Genomic DNA, 13,498 nt, shown 5'->3' on the forward strand with positions numbered 1-13,498 from the left:
CAATTGACTTGTCCATGGATGCTATCACCCAAGTCATCTATGACTGTGACATTTGTGCTGCTATTAAGCAGGCTAAGCGAATCAAGCCCTTATGGTATGGTGAGAGATGGTCAAAGTACAAGTATGGTGAAGCCTGGCAGATTGACTACATCACTTTACCTCGATCACGTTCTGGCAAGCAATATGTGCTAACGATGGTAGAAGCCAGCACTGGATGGTTGGAAACCTATCCAGTTCCACATGCTACTGCACGTAACACCATTGTTGGTTTGGAGAGACAAATCTTGTGGAGACATGGAACTCCAGAGAGAATTGAGTCAGACAATGGTACTCATTTCAAGAACAATCTTGTGAAAAACTGGGCCAAAGAGCATGGTATTGAATGGATCTACCACATACCCTACTATGCACCAGCTTCAGGGAAGATTGAGCGCTACAACGGTTTGCTGAAAACCACCCTAAAAGCCATGGGGGGTGGAACTCTAAAAAACTGGGACAAACATTTAGCAGAAGCTACCTGGTTGGTAAATAGTAGAGGTTCAGTAAACAGAGCAGGACCTGCACAATCAGATTTGGTCCAAACAGTAGACGGTGATAAAGTTCCTGTTGTACATGAGAAGAATCTGTTAGGGAAAACTGTTTGGGTATTTTCTCCTTCGGGCGAAGGGAAACCTGTCCGAGGGGTGGTTTCTGCTGAAGGTCCTGGTCATACATACTGGGTAATGCAGGAGAATGGTGAAATTCAGTGTATTCCACAGAGAAATCTAACCTTAGCTGAGAGAGTTTAAATTCAAGCTCTTAGGAGTTTTCTGTTCTAGGTAACATCGGCGCCCAACACTGAGAGAATCTACGATAGAATCTACAGTACGTGAGCACGAACCCAACATCACCTGGGAGTCCCTGTTCTGAGCTTTTGAATCACCTACATCTGATTGAAGTGTGAACTGAACTTGTATATATTGTTTTAGTGTAAATATTGGTTTAGATTAGATTGGATAATTCTCAGCGATACTCTGAGCGAAGTAGACAGGGGTGGATTGTGCTAGTTTGAAGCAAGCTGGAATGTTTTGGTAACAGAACTAGATAATGGGCAGTGAAATGAAAACAATTGATGTCAACTTCTCTCACAGTCTCGCTGAGAACTCTGGGAAGAAGAAAGACTTTTTCTCCATTTTGTTTCTCACTCTTGCTTTTGCCTTAGACCTGGTCACATCTCATTAACCCTGCTCCTACTAACCTTGCTCCCTAACCTCTTGGCTGCACCTCTCTTCTTCCTGAGAACTGGGGTAAGGTTGAGAGGGCCGGGGGGAGGTGTTGGGGTGGTTTGAGAGCCCCTCCTGGGGACTCAGGTTTCTGGGAGGGGAGTTGTGCTTTTGTATTGTTTATCCTTTGTATATTTCTGTATATAATTGTATATAACTGTATATATTGTAAATAGCTGCTTGTAAATTCTGCTAGCTGTAAATAAATTGCTTCATCTATATTCCCAGGGTCCGTCTGAGTTAGCTGGGGCAAATTCAAAAGTGTGGGAGGGCGGGGTAACCCCCAAACCATCACAGCTTACAGTAATAATTATAACAATTCCAATAAAGTACAATTCTACCACCTTGTGATTATCACACAAGCTGAGTTTATATGTGATGCAGACCTACAAAGAAGTACTGATGTTTTGAAATTAACTAAAGGTAGGTGGCATATATTAGCCCAGAACTGTAATATTTCTTGGTTTAAGGAATGCGTCCATTCTTATGTGCTCCTTAAAGAAGAAAAGGTGAAGCTGAATTGATTAAACCAGTTCTCACTTCCTTAACCTTAAATCTTCATCCTAAGGCTTGTCTTTCTAAAGCTAACAGAAAGCAATGGTCAATTGGTGGTGTGTGGTGTGATTTTGTATTAGAGGAGAATGGGAATGACATATTTCAGCTCAGTTTAGTATGAAAAAATGGTCTGCCATCTAGGTGTTGATGGTAGATGAGATAAATGGAAGTGTGAATGGAAGGAATTTGGGTGTAGACCTCATGTAATTAACCAGTGTAATTAATATGCATGAGTAGTAAAGGGTGTGATCTGAAAATTGCCATGTGAATAGAACTGGAAGTGTATATAAGAAAAATAAGTTGTGCAATTAAATGTCGTCATGGGGGAAAATCCTTCTGAAGTCCATGCCTGTTGCAGCCTCAACCAAATGCTACAGAGGAGGGCCTACAGGGTGGGCCCTGTGAGAAGCTATTAGAACCTTCTCCCATTTCAAATTGGACCTGACTCTGGCCAAAGCAAATCAATCAGTGCTGGTGAAAGCTTCTCTGTAGAAGTATATTACAGAAGGAAAGAAAAACTAGGGCAACCTGGAGTAGAGAGAGGAGTGGCATGTGAAGGAAACACCTATGCTGACACCAAGGTCAATGAAGAAGGAATGGAGGAGGTGAGCCAGAGAATCCCACAGCAAGACAGCAGGCTGTCCCACTGCAGCCCATGGAGGTTTAGGGTAGAGCATCTGCAGCCCATGATGGACCCCACACTGGAACCCCATAAACCTGTGTATGTCTGGGTGGCACAGAAGGCCACTAGCCAACTCATCTTGGATTAGGGGACATTATTTGGCTTCCTATCGCTACCTTGCAGCTCAGGGATCTGAGTACCTGGCAAACAGCTGGCCCTACTACTACTGACAGAGGCAAACAACAGTAGCACCTCAGCCTTTTCTTCATCCATGACTACTATATTTTCCCCTGCATTCTGTAAAGGATAAAAAAAGATAAGAGTTCTCTTTAGTCCTGCTTTTGTTGCTAATATATTTGTAGAAGAGTTTTTGTTGTCTTTAACAGCTGAAGGCAGATTAATATCTAGCTAATCACTGGCCCTTCTAATTTTGTCCCTGCATAGCCTCACAACTTTGTATTCCTCCTGTGTGGCCTGACCGTCCTTCCAACTACCATAAACTTTCCTTTTCCCCTGAGTGACAGCCAAATCTCTCTATTCAGCCAGGCACAAGTATTATAAGCACAGGTAATGAAAATCTTAGATTTCATATTCTCGGTCCCTTTTTTGTTTTGTATTTTCTATCTGTTCTTTTGGGGAAAAGATAAACAAACAAACAATTCAAAACCACAAAACAACCCACAACACCTTTTTGCTTAGTTTTATTACCAAAATACAATTTTGCCTTTACATTTTCCAAAGTGAGGCATAAACATAACAACTTGCTATACAGAAAAAAAACCCTGCACTGTTGAACTCAATTCTTTATGTAGACTTCCATATAGTTTATTGCACGACAGTGGTTTACGTTATGAGAGATATTCAGTTGCTAAAGATTTGTCTGCTGATTAAGGCAGATTATATTTGATAATTCTTCTTTGAAAAAAAAAAGGTATGTGTTTTCTTTAGGTGCTTTATCTTTTTCCTTCTTGCAGAACTTGGATATTGTCTGAGGTTATATTAAAGGTTATAGTAAATCATATAGGGGTTTCAGTAAAATTCAGTGAAAAATAATTATGTCATAATATTAAAAAAAGTATATTCTTTTTCTTTACAGCTGTCTACAAAACAGCACTTCAGCCTCACTGATGCAATCTGATGCAGCATATGACTTTGAGCGTGGATGTCACAATTTTTGACCTTCAGCTTCTGCAGAAACATCTGTCCCCAGTAGCAAGTTTCAACCTGATGTGAGAAATGGGCAAATTTTTCAGAGGTATTCAGTATTTAGTGCTTGGGGAAAATTTACATCAGTGTAAACCAAAGGAAACAAGTGAAAAGAAGCATATGATCTATGCTTTTAACCAGAGGAAAAAATATCCAAATGAACTTACTCTATCTACATGTTTCCTTGTAAATGTCTCTGTCACCTAAAAAAAAATTATCATAGATCACATCTTCTCAGACACTGGATTAAATAATGAGATTAGTCGTTTGGGAAACTTATCTTCCTTGTTTCCAGCAGTGCTTTGTATCTTTATCTTGCCCTGGCTTCATACAGTGGCTGGTGAATTTTGGTTCAAGCTCTTCAGTTTTGTGTTGTATGTTTGTTATATATACATGGAACATACAAATACATGCGTTTTCTGTGTATAGGCAGGATATTGTTATATGTTCTTTCATGATACTGTAGGAAAGCAGAAACTATACAGAAAAATCAAATTTCTTCATCACCAGTAAAATTTTGGATTTCATATTACAAAAGAGGCACTGAAAATGGGCAACAGTAGTAGTTAAAAGAAGAAAATGCACCTAAACAAGCAATTGTCTGATAATTGAGGAAATTATGCTTATTAATGAACACAGCAAGAAAATAGTAACCTTTTAAGGGGCTATCTTCAAGATATGTATTTAATTTCGTTGGTACTTTTGTTCTGTCAACATCTGGAGTCTGAGTTTTTTAACCAGTCTTTAGTATTCAGATTTGAATCTGCAAGGTCTTGTAATTATATTTAATTGTATTCATTAGGCATTATTGTAAAACACAATTTAAAATAGTTGTGGAAAGTTTCCTTAGTGGAGGAAAAGTTTTGATTATGTTTCAATTTAATCTTTTCTTTTGGGGCTTTTGTTGGCTTGTCAAGACTACTCTGCACTTCTGCATATAGTGCACTTTTGTACTCAGGCGAAAGAGCTATGTGTGAATGGTCTTTTTTGCTAAACTAGCTAAATATAGATTAAGATGATGAAGACACATCATCAAAGTTAAGGTTTGTATAATGTAATTGTTGTGGAGGCAGGGAATTAATGTGGCCAAATCAGGAATTTTTATACAAAAATAGAGTTATTTTATTTTCAAAAAAAACCCGCCCCCAGAACTATATATACAGAAATTAATTTAGTTTTAATTACCAGATTCAGTTGCCTCGAGAATATCTACAGGGATGTCATCGATAATCTGACTATTTTGGAAGTCAGAAGTTGGAAGAGGCTTTCGCTATTAATTAATAGCAGTTTTCTTACTAATAAAGCTGAGCCAAAATAACTCACGATCAGGCTGACTTCATCGTGCGATCTGTCCCTCTCGTTCCCTTTCAGCAGCTGCAGATGGGTCATTAAGGGTCGTTAGGTTTACAAAGGGTGTCAATGGGTGGCGCAGTCCTTGAAGCTCTTTCTGTATCCAGGCCAGGCGAGAGGAGGGGGAGAACTCTCAGGCAAGCACGAAGGTTCAGGCAGTAACGAACTCCAAGCGGGGGTGAACTCCAAGGTGGGAACCCCAAAGGCAGGAAGCCCCCAATATTTATACCCTCTCTAGACAAAGAGCAGAGTTGCCACTTCCTTAGGCGCGAAAGGGCACAGTCAATCCCAGCCCGATTCCAACGCAGGCACTTCACGGGGCACCCCTTGTGCAGGCAGGAAAAGCCTTTGCTCACCCCCTTCACGCCTGCAGGGCAAGCCGGGGAGGGGAGTGGGGGGGTGGGAACCAGGCGGCTTTGCCGGGCGGCTTTTTCCTCTCCCATTCAAGCTACGGAGAGAGAGGAATTTAGGGGTACACAGGACTCCAGGACAGTAATCCTTGAAAGGGCAGTAGCTTGGGTGCTTAGTTTGTGGATAAATATTTGAATGTGAGCATGCTTTGCTGAAATATAGTCGAATTTCTTAGACTTTACTGTGTCAGGAAATTTTCTTCTGGGATTTTAAGAAAACTAATGGCTTATCCCAAGACTGAAGAATACAGTTCTTAGGCTTTTCTTTAAGCTCCCTTATTGTTATTTTTACCTTGTGCTGAGAATTAAAATAACAATCACTCTATTCTAAGCAACCTTTCAGTGCAGAAATAAACATGGCAAAATATTGGAAGAGACAGATGGAATTTACATGCATCTCTGGAAACAAAAGATACCATAAAGAATAGAAAGTGTTGTTGTAGGTGGCAGGACCAGAAGCTTTGTGATATCTTAGAAACATTCTGGTGTGAGCAAGATGAATACTGCTATAATAGAAGACATTCATTTTAGTGATAAAGAACACAATATTTCTTGCAGATATATTTTCTTTGTAAGAAACAGAGTCCAATTCACTTGTTATGAAGCTCTAAATTACAGGAATAAACATATTAATTGAATCTTGAGGTGTACAGATATAGAATCAATTTGTAATGTTGTCTAAATGTGTATCCTCTGTGCTCTGTAATAATACAGTTGGATGCATCCATATTACCAAAGTAAGTATGCAGGAGTTCTTGATGGAGATACTTTTATACTGGAGTCTCATCATACATTTTTAAGAAGAACATCATTGAAACTGTGTGTTAGGACATCATCCTGAATGTCTCACTTGCAAAGTTAAAGGAAATCTTCCAGCAAATCCTCCTTCTGGTTCTGTGCAATGCCATTTAGCAATGCAAAATATAGAATTATGGAATCATTTAGGTTAGAAAAGACCTTTAAGATCATTGAGTCCAACCATTAGCCTACCACAGACAAGTCCAGCAGGAAACCATATCACTAAACACCACATCTACATGTCCATTGTAGAGTGGTAAGATGTCAACCTCCTCTTCTCCAGGCTTATCAGAGAAATTTCCCTGAGCCACTCCTCTTAAGTCTTGCTCTCAAGACATTTCACCAGCTTCATTGCCCTTATTTGGGTTCAGTCCAGCACTTCAATGCTTTTCTTCTACTGAGGGGCCCCAAAGTAAATACAGTATTTAAGGTTTGGCCTTATCAGTGCTGTGTTCAGGGTGATGGTCACCTCCCCAGTCCTGCTGGTACCACTGTTCCTTATACAAGAGAAGGATGTTCTTGCCCTTGGCCACTTGGGCACACTGCCAGTTCATATTCATCTGGTGGTCAGACAATACCCCCAGATCCATTTCTGCTGGGCAGCTTTCCAGCCACTCTAAGAATCATAGAATTGTTTTTGTTGGAAAGGACATTTAAGGCCATTGAGTCCAACCATTGTCTAACTACCAAGTCTGGTGCTAAACCATGTCCATATCTATGCATCTTTTAAACATCTGCAGAGATCGTGATCCCATCTAAACCTATTCTAAAAACTGAAAACCTCATTACTCCGCCAAGATCATAGTATAGAGCTGATCTAAGTAATCTGAACTCAATCATAGTTATGGTAGCATATGATATCATATTCTCAAGCATAAAATAGGTATGCATAATTAAGGGGTTTTAGAAAAAGGCCTCCATGGCTCTTTTCCAAACTCAGCTATTCTGTGTATCTGTATCTGAGGTTTAATCAACAATCTGGGAAAAAAAAAAAAAAAAAAAAAAAAGAGATATTGAAAGTTCTCTAGAAAACTGTCAAACTTCAATTTGAATATGTAATTAGATGTGTATCACACAGCTGTGAAGTAATGTATCCTCAAAACAACCTTTTGGGGACAGATTATTTCTTCATTTTGTAGCCAGGAAGATGAGGAACAAACTATTTTATTTAACTATAAGAGATTAGTCTCACACATCATTAGAAGTCTGCATCTTAGCAAGTTGTCTAGGCCACTTTACAATCTCTAAAATAATTACTGCACTTTCAGAGTACCACTCACCTCATATCAGTGTGCCCATCTCCCAGGACCCCATTTGAATCTCTTGCGCCACCCCAAGGCTGTCAGCCCCTGCCCCAGTTATGTCAGAGCAAAAGTGATCTCCAGCTTTTTACTGAGCCAGGTCCAGCTGTGAAGACTAATAGAGTGGCCTGGTCTTGATCTATCCCTGTGTCCAGGGGGGTGCCAGGGTTGTGGCTGCCATAATGCCCCAAATTTCTCTGCTCCCTAGCTGGGATGCCAGCTGCCAGGCCCTGTCCTGCCTGATGACATGAACTTTCCCAGTGCTCCTGCTGTTAAGGGACCTGCAGACTCTCATGGTAACCCAAGACTGCTCATAAACAGAGGTTTCTCATATGACGTCTAGATACATTTTTCTTACAAAATAAAGCATCAGCATGCTGACTGAGAACTGATTTAAATCTGAACAATGTGCCATAGCAGCTCCACTCTGACATTTGGGTGATTGCCCTGGCACTGGTGTTGCCTTTTCCCTGTGTGATGGTGACACAAGAGTGCATACCCCAGATAATCATTGTCTAGGAACCTTAAACTGGTGTGGCTGCTATATAAACACCCTCTTTAATTTTATTCCGTTTTGGATGCAATTTGCAATCAACTTCAGTGCAGAAATTATTCCAGGTGATTTAAAATGTGACTGTTGGGTTCATCACCAACCACCTGAGGTAGTGATTTGGTTTTCTGAAAGTTAAATGCCTGATTTGCCTGAAATTTTCATGTATGTTTAAAGAGTTACTTAACAGGATATGCATCTCTATTTTCTTTACAAATTGATAACTCTGAGATTTTTCCCTTGTAAAGGATTGTCTCCAGTCCAAGTCCTCTTGATAACTGTTTTCTTATCACATTTTTCTTTATCATGTCTCTGGGAACTTAATCATAAAATCATAGAATTGTCAGGGCTGAAAGGGACTTCAAGAATCAACTAGTTCCAATGACCCTGTCATGGGCAGGGACACCTCACACTCAATCAGGTTGCTCAGAGTCCCACCCAGCCTAGTCTTAAAAACTTCCAGGAATGAGGCTTCTATCACCTCCCTTGGCACCTTGTTCCAGTGACTCACCACCCTCATGGGGAAGAACTTCTTCCTAAAATCCAATCTGAATCTATCCATTTCTAATTTTGTTCCACTGCCCCTAGTCCTATCATTACCCAACATTCTAAGAAGTTCCTCACCAGCTTTCTGGTAGGCCCCTTTCATGTAATGAAATGCCACAAAAATGTCTCCTTACAAATTGATTCAGTTTCCCACACAAAAATGTGTAGTGATATTTGAAATGGCTGACGGAATCACACTTGACCTCTAGTTTCATGTCTGGATGGGAATATATTCAACAGCCCTTCATTCTGTTTTCCAACGCAAAGATGGCTCATATGATCTTAAATGCCCCACATTATAGTAGCTGACCCCGAAGAGGTAACTAAATGAACTCAGACCACAGACTCTTGTCATGTCTTCTCTTCCTTTGTCTCTTTGTTCCTATTGAGACTCTCTTTACTGAAAGCAAATTCTGAGATTAAGACACTTAAATACATACCTTTACACATGACCAATGTGTGTGAGATCCCAATTACAATGGAGTCATCTATGGCTCTTTGAAAGAAATTCAGGGGATCAGCTGCTAAAGATATCTAGCCCTTGCTATTTTTGGTAGTTCACACTTTGGAATGTTCTGTGGCTTTTATTTGCTGTTTTTAAAGAATCAGAAGTGCTTGTGGTAACAAATAATTCACAAGGCTTTTTAATTTACTGCTGGATATAGGATCAGAATAACAAATCACGGTACTTTACCCAGAACATGATGGATTTCTTGTTCCTGACCTGACCAGCTAGGCCTGCTTTACTCTAAAGAGATGGATTCTTCCAGTTTGCACAGTGTTCTTTAAGAGTTCAGATCCTAATTTGTTTGTTCATATGCTTGTTTTATTGATTTTTTAAAACTTCAGACAGCAGTATCAACAGCATTTAAATTTATTTGTCATGGACAAATTAAAGGATAACATAAACATATTTGTGTTTATGCCTCAGTTTCTTCCTTGAGAAATTCTGAGCCTGCAACAGTTTTTCTTCTTTTAATGGATCAGTTGTCCTTATCTTACATTCTCTCACATTTAACTCTTTGTATAATAGTATACCATACATAGTAATAGAGGGTATGATTAACTCTTAAAGTCTTTGTATAACTTGTGGAGAGGTAAGAAAGAGAGTAAGTGCAGTATTTGACAAACCTGTTGGAGAAAAGTATGATCTAATCACACAAAATAACTGGAGGCTCAAATAATTGTTTGCTTTACAAGCTTCCATTTTATGTGGGCCTTGTCTTTTATCTGTCAGTCAGCTGCCTATCTTGCATACTGTAGTATCTATAGTGGCATTAGGCCCCTGTCTTTATAACTGAGTCTTACCTCAGGCATGTGTTTTAGGTGGAACTGAATAACTGTGTACTTTGAATCATAATGTGAACCTCACAATTGGTGTTTATCCCTCAGGAGTGTATCTGCCTTTCTCTTTGCAAGCACCCTAAAAGTTTCTGGTAGTGATTGGCACAAGAATATTAGTAAGAAATTGTGACTATGGACTCAGTTTGCTATCAGATAAAATAAGTTTAAAAATCATTAGTTTAAATGTGGTTACCCTCCAACACTGCCTGCAAAGTTCCAACTGAATTTGGAGGATTTCAACTACAGTCCCTGAGGTTATGACCATACAGACAGCATCTTAGTTCACTCAGCACCTAAGCCTTCTAAACATGGCAAAGGAGAATCAGGACACAACTAAAAGCAGAACTCACTTACTCAATTTGTCTTCCACATTTCCCCCGCTTTTTATTTAGCGGACAAAATATTATTTTCAGCAGTATGAAAGACTAAGCAGAAAAAAAAATTACCTGAACCTATGTGGAAAATTACGCACTAAGTAGCACAAAAAGATCTCCAGTGAGCTGCTTTTACTTTTTTGTAGCACCTGTCACCATGGTAGCCAAACGTCTGTAACAGAAAGAATTAATGTATTCAGTGTATTTCATAATTGATTCTCACATACTGTATCTATACAGAGAAAAAGTGAAGGACTGCTTTGCTTTTAATCTGTTACAACTGTAAAATAAATGTATATTTCTTGCATTTGTTAAAGGTAGAACATATGTAAGTTTGTAGAGTATGAAAAATAGGAACTAGATAAGACTTAGATAATGGTTGGGCTTGATGATCTCTGTGTGTCCCCACAGTCGAACAAGGAAACAGGCATCTTGTTCCCAAAGCCAGCAGAATATAATGGTGTTTCTGAGTTTCATGTAAATTGGAGGAAATATTTGATCACGTACTTCTTAAAGCAGAGCTCTAGAGCAGATTTGCATTGTGCTAAAGTAAAACATAAGGAATTCTTGTCTATGGATAGCACCCAGTATAGATATATGTATTTCTTCTTTGCAAGCTATTTTCTGAGGGCTTTTTGTATTCAGGAAATATGTACTGGTTTTATCTGCATACTGAACAAAGAATAATGAATCTAAGCAATAATTAGCTAAAGTGAGAGAGGAGGATATGCATGCAGGAGCTTTAATAATGATGGAGGGGGGTGTGTGTTTCTCAGTTTTTGAAATAAAAGCGATATATCTATTTTTCCCAAGGGCAGCTCCTAAGGGAATAATGGTAGAACCTGGAAATATTCTGTGGGGTGAGGCATGCATTCTATCTAAATTAAATACAGGTCAGGTAAAAATTGAACTATGAAGGTAAAAAAATATTTATTTCATTCATGCCTATATTTTATACTATACCTTGTTTCATGACAGCTGTTCCCCTCTCTTTCCAATGTGATGAATTCATTTATCTTCTCTTCCATTATTCTCTTTTCCCAATGAATATCTTTTTAATGATGTATTGATATGAAGACAAGAAGGTGACTTATCTGCTGTTTCTACTTTGAAAGACAAGAATATTTTTGAATTTCTGAGAGAGGACTGGAAAGCTTCCAGTAAAAATGCAGATACAGAGTTCCAAGAGCAGCAACTAAGAAATTATGCTTGAACACAGTATCACTATGAAAACCTGAATCCTAAGTCTTTCTAAGCAGTAAGTTAAATCATTGCTTGACACAGTTTCCTTTTAGCCAATTTTTTTAAAAAAGGATGTATACTTACGTATACATTTAGTTTCATAAAGGAATCATCTGCTCTATGCTGTGGCACAACCTCTCCTGTTGTGGTGGTTTGGGTGTTCCCCGCCCCCCACTCTTTAGAAATCGCCCAGACTAATCTCAGCCGGCTCTGGGAATATAAAAGAAGCTATTTATTTACAGCTAGCACAATATATAAGCAGATATTTACAATATATACAGTTATATACAGAAATATACAAGGTGAAAGGTGATACAGAAAACACAACTCCCCTCCCAGAAACTTGAGTCCCCAGGAGGGGCTCTCAACCACTCCTGCACCTTCCCCCTGCCCCTCTCAAACTTACCCCAGTCCTAAAGAAGAATAGAGGTTCAGCCAAGAGGTTATGAAGCAACGGTGGGTTAGTCCAAATGGAAGGTGAGGTTAGGGAGATGCAGTTCAGTCAGAAGCCCAAGGCAGAGTGTGAGACAAAATGGCGAGAGTGTTATCTAATGTTTTTGTTTCTTCTTCAGCAAGACTCTGAGGGGAGCAGACATCACCATCGTTTTCCTTTCACAGCCTATGACCTAGTTCTTCTCATCAAAACATTCTAGCTTGCTTCAAACTAGCACACCTGTCAAATGCAATGGGTAGTTAATTTCATCGTATAAGTACTGTTAGTGCTCACATAGTTGATATTTTCCCTTGTTCTGCTTAGTTCAATAAAATTAAAAAAGAAAAAAAAGGCAAATAATTAACCCAGGAATCTTAGAAAGAGAAAAAAAAAAAAAGACCCAGAATTGTGGTGGGTGTTCCTCTTAGTATTTAGCAAATGCTGTCATCTGCACAGGAATTCCTGTAGTGCCGTGGACTATAAAGAAAATTAGGGGGGTAGCTAAATACACAGAAAAGAAGATAGAGAGCTCAGCTATATATATTTTTTTCTCTATTCAGGCTATAATCCCCACTGAAAAAAAAAAGATAAATCAGGATGAAAAAGGAGAAATCAGGATGAGCTGACTACCAACCTATTTGTGCCAGCCTACCACTGAATGGGCATCATCTGCATGCACATAATGTGTGCACACATGTGCATGTTTTGTGTGTAGTTGAATAGGTAAGTTTGTGGCCTTGTAAACACTGCAAAGAAAAAGAAAGATAGTCATTGCATTATTATAGTCTAAATGCTGTTTGTGGTATGAATTGCCTGCTCAATTAATGTTGCGGAGGGGTATTCTGTGACCTATGCTGATTAGGCAGAGGGGAGAAATTAATTAATGTGAGAGAATATTTATAGAAATATATATATTTATTAACTTCCAATATTTCAACTCTCGCCACCCCCAACCACTGAACTTTAATATTAAAAGGATTCTTACACAGTTACGAAGACATTATGGGAATATATCTACAGAAACTTATTAATAACTAGCAAACATTTCAAACTATGTACAGAGAAAGAGTTTTCCCCGTGGCTTAATGCCACCTGGGGTCTTATACTATTTGCCCAGCAAAGCTGAGCTGAAAGCTGCTCTCTGCTTTATGGCAGAGGTAATAGAAATTACAGAGGCATTTCAAGTATTTACTCACAATTCAGATTAAAAAGAAATCACCCTCCAGAGCTATGCAGGCAGGATCTCCAGGTGCAGAGCCAGGGTTCCGTGCAGTCTGAGCTTGGGTCTAATGCTGGCTAAAGGCAGGCATAAAGCCTCAAGGAAGTATGCAGGCAGGCAAGCATGCATGTGGCAGAGCCTCAAGTAATGTGGGGAAGGCTGCACATGAGCCTGTGCACCCCTATTTATTAAATGTGGGCCAAGAGTTAATGGTCTCATTGGCCACTCGCATGACCAATCAGGTTGGCAGTCAGCCAAACCTTACCATACTAGGCAAAACCCACAG

General features: G+C 39.3%; 1 long non-coding RNA gene across 8 annotated transcripts; it reads right to left on the reverse strand.

Moving 5' to 3' along the window:
- Positions 1–1,556: 1,556 nt before the first annotated feature.
- Positions 1,557–13,284, reverse strand: LOC135174816 (uncharacterized). 8 transcript variants are annotated; one of them, XR_010302099.1, is made up of 6 exons: positions 11,967–12,554; positions 11,282–11,421; positions 10,391–10,490; positions 4,969–5,229; positions 3,813–3,848; positions 1,557–3,663 (listed from the first exon to the last, which is right to left on the reverse strand). It is a non-coding gene; the product is annotated as an uncharacterized LOC135174816 (long non-coding RNA). The 8 variants fall into 8 exon arrangements; XR_010302098.1 differs by having other exon boundaries at positions 3,813–5,229; positions 11,967–12,569; XR_010302101.1 differs by lacking the exon at positions 3,813–3,848 and having other exon boundaries at positions 11,967–12,552.
- Positions 13,285–13,498: the final 214 nt, after the last annotated feature.

The sequence above is a fragment of the Pogoniulus pusillus genome, chromosome 4 (genome assembly GCF_015220805.1).
Source record: "Pogoniulus pusillus isolate bPogPus1 chromosome 4, bPogPus1.pri, whole genome shotgun sequence".
Taxonomy (NCBI): domain Eukaryota; kingdom Metazoa; phylum Chordata; class Aves; order Piciformes; family Lybiidae; genus Pogoniulus; species Pogoniulus pusillus.